The 6,000-nt window shown below is 51.1% G+C and overlaps 1 protein-coding gene across 2 annotated transcripts in view; it reads right to left on the bottom strand.

Moving 5' to 3' along the window:
- ELK3 (ETS transcription factor ELK3) overlaps window positions 1-4,034 on the bottom strand; it is a 68,467-nt gene extending 64,433 nt beyond the window's left edge. For both annotated transcript variants that reach the window (XR_006819511.1, XM_046010838.1), the window contains exon 1: window positions 3,642-4,034. The gene's annotated coding sequence lies outside the window, so the exon portion shown is untranslated. The remainder of the gene's footprint in view (window positions 1-3,641) is intronic.
- Between the last annotated feature and the right edge of the window lie 1,966 nt (window positions 4,035-6,000).

The following is a 6,000-nucleotide window of genomic DNA, read 5'->3' on the forward strand; positions in this document are numbered from 1 at the left end:
TACAAAGAGAAAGGGAATTACGGATAACCAGGACATAAAAAGTTCTTGCTTGAAACATACAGAAAAATCTTGGGGTCTTTCATTCAAATGACCCATGTGCCCGGTGTATATGTGTGTGTGTGTGCACTGTGTGTGTGTGTAGGCCCTTAGGAAGGGGCAGAAGCCAGGTACAGCCAAAAGAGACAGAGAATGCATTGCTTTTAAAGTTTAATGAGAAACTCCAGTTCTGGGGCACATGGAGGTGGCTGGATCACTCTCTAGGACTGGGAAGGAGCAAAATCATTAGTTCATAAGCAGTAATTCACCATCAGTACTCACCCCCCACCCCCAGAAAGGGACTCTACTCCAGGAAGTCACATCCTTGGATAATTTTTTTTTTAGTGTTGGGTTTGTCATTAGGTAATGTTTTGCAACCACACTGGTGTTTTGAATCAGAGAGGTGTACAAACATAACTGGGTAGCACAGAACACACAAAACCTAGTATCTGACAGCTAAGAAAGAAATATTTTAATTTAAATGCTCTGACTGGAAGGACTTTAAAACCGATTTCAGGAAAAAGATTCAAGTTCCAAAAAGTTATTACAAATATAAATTTCAAAATATGATCTCAGAGTTACATTTACTGTATATTAGCAGTTTTAAATTATTAATTTTTTTAATAAGAAGAGGACATCTTTAATAAATGTTTTAGGAAATTTCAAAATTCAACTAGGGTTGAAAAAAAAAATCACTGCTCTCTCCTATCTGAGCTATTGCCATCTGGTCTGAAAAGCATCAGTACCAAGTAAGTGAGGTTCAGAGATGGTCTAATTCAGCCCAAAAAGGTAAACCATCACAATTCATCATTTCAATGTTATTCTATGGCATATTACTGACCAAAAAGAGAGAGTGAGCGTGAGAAAATTCATGCACAGTGGTACATATGTGGCAGAAAAGTGCAACTGACAACTTGTAAATGTCCTATTCATTGAATGGAGGCAGGTAGAAGAGTCACCATCATTGTTAATGTAAATAAGACCTCACAGTAGGCAGTACTGACATTTGAGGCTGGAAAATTCTTGGGGGCGGGACTGCTCTGTACCTTGCTGGATGGGTAGCTTGCACGCCTAACTCTCTACCGACTAGATGCCAAGAGGACCCCCTTTGGTTCTGAAACCAAAATGTCTCCAGATATTGCCAAATGTCACCTGGGGGACAAAATTACTCCCCAAAGTGTGTTTATCCAGGCTGGTTTGTAGTTCTCTGAAAGGGGCCTCTCCTACAATCTGGAAAGTGTTCTTCTTATCTATTTGTTTTAAGTGTTGTGATCCTACTCACAGCTTTCAATGCAACAATTTATTAAGCATCTACTGCCATGCCAGGCACTGTGTTAGGGACATCCTGTACTCACATCCACTGACTCACACCCTCCTTGGGCTGTTTTTAGGACATGCTTTGCCACCAGAAGAGAAATACCAATACCTCAAAACCCTTCAAGAGTACCGTCCTCAAGCAGCATGTCCTTGTCAGTAAAGGGAACCCCACAGTTCCAAGCAGTTTCCTTAAAATTCTTTACCCTTTTAAGCAACTCTACTCATTTCCAACATTTAAAAGTTTAAAAGGAGGGGGGATGCATAAGGCCTTTAAGGCCATAATGCCTTTGCTATATTTGGCATAGAAAGACCATCAGGGGTTTTTGCAGGCAGGATCATTACTGGAAACTCTAAAAACACTTATGGACAGTCTTCTTCCCTGTCTGACCCACATGACCTCCTAACACAATTTGTAATTTTATAATCCCCATAAATTGAAACTCATAACTGACCTATCCCAAATAAATGTGTGCCACAGACAGAGAAAAACGGAAAGAGATCAGAGGGCATTTTGTTTGGCAATAAAGCAGTAAGGCTCAGAAATCGATTTGAGCTCATTAATAGATGCCTGGAACACACTCGAGGTTCTCACCTCCTGTGGCTCCCCCAGCCCCCTAGACCCCTTCCAACAAAGACACAAGCTCAGATGAGAGAAGATGGGGGTGTTTGAGCTGCTGGGCCCATAGAAACTTCTCACACACATACACACACACACACACCCTACACAGACACCCTACAGACAACTTGGAAAGAAAAACCTGAAAGCCCGAAATCCAAAAGTGCCCAAGTGACTTCAAAGTTTTCAAGATACTGCCCTGAAAAAGGTTGCCAGGCAGCTGCACCTCTAAGTAAATAAAGCCCTAATTTGTCCCCCCTCTGCAGCACAGTACTCCCCCAGCTGACAGTGGCTGCACAAAACCACTCCTGTACGGAGCAGCGGAAACTCCTAATGAGATTAGTTGGTGTGTGTGCAGACATTACTTAGCAGTGACTAAAGGGGCTCTCTCTTCCTGCAGCAGCCAGTGGAAAATTCAGGGAACTTTTTCCCCCTGCAGCAGCAGAATCCCTGTAACCCTCTCCCCAGCCAACTCCAACAGCAACTCAGCCTCCCCCAGCCCCCCTCCGGCTGGGGTGCTGGGGGTAGTTAAAGACTGGCCAGGGGCTTCCAAAAGCGGGAGGGTAGGAGGGGGCGGCGGGGAAGGGGCGGGGGACCCCTCGAACACTACAAAGGAAACTGTAAAAGGCACAAATACATAAACCTGAGAAGGAGCAAACCAGTTTCTTTGTGAGCTCCTCTAGTGAGTCATTTTCAAGATGCTGTCTGCTGCCAGTTTCAAAGCGGAAGCGCATGGCAATTAGTCTTGCCGTTTCCAGACAAGCCAGAAACTCTCCCGACACTCGTTTTTTTTTTTTTTTTTTTTTTCTAAAAAGCCCCTTTTGCAGTTTCTGAAATAACATTTCTTACTCCCACCCCCACCCGCCACCTAAACGCAGCTTGTCCTCAGGATGATTCGGTTCAGAAAAAAATAAAACAAAACCGAGACCTCTTACTTGTCTCTTTTAATTCTCCAAAATTTTAATTCCTCCTCCCAAAAGTTACAGTAGCATTACAGGCCAACGTTCAGTTGCCAGCTGAAGCGCCCCCTCCTAAAGACCGGGGGGCTCCAAGACCGTCTGCTGCCCGGTCCTTCGCCAAAACCGTGTCCAGTAAGGACTCCGCTGGCTTTTAAAGGTCCACCTGGGCTCGCGCCTGGGGCCGATGACCCGGGCCGGTGCGGGGGGAGGGGGGGTCACCTGCCGAACGAGAAGGGACGTGGCCCCCAGCCCCGCGTCTTCGCTCCCCACGCCCTCTGCTTCCCCTTCCACCCTCGTCCTCTCCCGGAATCGGAGCATCGGTGCCCACTGCCACCCGTGGGGAGCCAGCCCCTGGTGGAAGGTCGGCGGCCATCCAGCATCCAGGCACGCAGCCTGCCCCGTCGCCGTCCCTCCCGGGGACCCGAAGTCCCACCGTCCCTTCCACCCCCAACCCCGGGCCCCCTCCTCCGAGCTGCAGCACAGCCCCAGGGCAGGGTGCCGCCGGCGCAGGGTCGGACGCGGCGCGGAGCTCCGGCAGGGCGGGCGGCGCGGGCGCTGGAGCATCCCGGCGGCGCCCCCTCCCCAGGGCCGCAGCCCACTCCGCGGCGCCCACCAGCCCCACCCCCACCAAGCCAAAGAAAAGAAAGAAAAAGCACCCCGACGAAACTTTGCAACTGTCCGAGCAACAGGCAGAAACCCTGCTTGCTACCTACCCAGATGTGGGGGAGCTTTCAAGATCCTTCTTCGGGGGAATTTCTAGGAGGAACCGGGCGAAAGCCCCCGACTTTCCATGCTGACAGGCGTCTGCAGACGGTCTGTTGCTCTTGTAATGAGATCCTGATTTTTCCCCCTTTTTTTTTCTTTCTCTCGCTCCTCTTTTTTTTTTTTTTTTCCCCCTCTGGTGTGTGTGTGAGAGCAGGAAGTTGGAGCAGTCAGGCCGAGCCGGCTCACTTCCTTTACTGCATTATTCCCCAGGCGGTGTGCAGTCTGTGTAAACAGGCTTTTCCGCCCCGCGCCGCGCGCCCCGGCCGCGGCTGTACGCCGGGGCTGGCCGCCGAGGCCCGCGCATACTCCGCCGCCAGCGCCCCGCGCGCTCGCCCCGCACCGCGCCGCGCCCCCGCCCGCCGCGCGCCCCGCTTCCTGCTCGGCCACCCCAGGGGAGGAGCCTCGGGACCCTCTGCGACTCCGGGCGGCCGCAGCCCCTCCCCAAGGGGAGGGGGAGCACTGCTCGGCCAGAAACCCAGAGAAGTGCCCACCCTCACCCCCCCCCCCGACCCGGGGCGCGGGTGGCGACCCCGGGCTGCGGCGAACCCGGGGAGCCCTCCTGTGCCCTTGGGGTCCCTGCGCCCGGCACCACAGTGGGGTCGTGCCTTGCCCAGTTGGCCTGGGCGGAAAGGCCCGAAGCGGGGAGGCCGCTGGACTGGCTGTTTTCTGTTAGCAGGAATGGCTGAGTTGTGGGACAGTGGGGCACAGGGAGTGGGGAGTGGGGTGCAGCGTTCGGTGGCTCTAGGCACAGGGCTCCTTTTATCGTGGGTGGGGACGTGACTGCTTAGGAGATGTTGGAAAGGAGGCACGGTTTCTGCCTGTGGATGGACACAGTTCCTGTCTGGGATTTTAAAAAAAAAAAAGGCCAGAGCTCAGAGTAGGGGGCCCACTTTGGGGAAAAGAATGAGGAGCCATAAACTGGAAGCCGGGATTCGCCATGAAGAGACCTTTCTAGCCATTCACTATGGCCTACCACAGGCCCAACCTTTCCTGCCTAAGAGCTCCAGAGGGAAATGAGCAGCCTGAGGCTTCAGAAGGAGGCTCTGTGGTCGCAAGGCAGGTCTACACAGCCCAACATCCCTCGGGGATGACCCACCCTGAGGACGCAGGCCAGCCTCTCGCTGGAGAGCTTGTCCATTGCCCTGAGGTGGAGGGGGGCCTTTGGAAGGGCCCCTCACCCCCACCCCTACGCTCCAACCCCAACAGCTCACCTTCCGGAACCCTCCATTTCTGTGCCTCCACTCCCTAGCGTGCCCACCGTGGTTCTCAAACTTGAGTGTGCGCCAGCAGCACATGGAGGGCTTGTTAAAATACTGGTTGCCTGGGTCTCGCCCGCCAGAACATGTGATGCGGTAGATCTGGGGCAGTTCTCAGGCCGAATTTACTGTTTAGAATCACCTGGGGAGCGTTTTGAAGACTACTGGTCTCTACACACAACCCAAACCAATCAAGTCAGATTCCAGCCTTTGTTTGTTTGTTGTTGTTGTTTTTTAAGATTTTTTTTTTTTAATTTATTTGACACAGTGAGAGAGCACAGCAGGCAGAGAGGCAGGAAGAGGGAGAGGGAAAGAGAGAAGCAGACTCTCCCTTCCTCCCTTCTTGCCCCCAGAAGAGAGCCCAGACCTGGGGCTTCATCCCAGGAGCCTGGGATCATGACCTGAGCAGAAGGCTGATGCTTAACGGACCAAGCCACCCAGGCAACCCCACCCCCAACTTTGTTTTTTATTTTTACAATCTTCTTTAAAGATTATTTGTTCACGAATTTCTCACGTCTACTAAACTGTGCGTTTCTAAAGGGCACGCATTGTATTTTACTCGTTTGTATCAGCTCTCCACCCACAAGTGCCGTCAGAGCACCTGAGTCATAGGACAGTCCATTTCGGAGCATTTGCTTCCTGGCTGGTATGGATAGTTCACTGAAAGGTAGGACGAGGCCTGCCAAATCTCTGAAGAAGGGTGGGAAGCCATGAGGTATGAGAGGTGAGGGCAAGAAAAAGAGCAGAGAAGGAGGAGGAAGTATGGGGAAGTGAGCTGTTTATCAACCCCCGATTTTCTACAGCTAATTTTACACTTTAGGGATTATCCTTGTAATCCCTCGCTGGCTTCCCTTGTAACTCAGGAGAGCTCACTCTGTGTCCCCGTGTGATCCAGTGATCTGTGGACCAGAAGAATGTAAACTTATTTTATTAGCCTTCTCAGGGAGGAAAAAAAAAATTCACACATACAATTCAGAATACCATGTTTCTTTATTTTGAAAAGTATATATGAGAAAAAAAGGTGTACGTGTTTTCATCAGGCAGTTTGATT

The sequence above is a fragment of the Meles meles genome, chromosome 7 (genome assembly GCF_922984935.1).
Source record: "Meles meles chromosome 7, mMelMel3.1 paternal haplotype, whole genome shotgun sequence".
NCBI classification, from domain to species: domain Eukaryota; kingdom Metazoa; phylum Chordata; class Mammalia; order Carnivora; family Mustelidae; genus Meles; species Meles meles.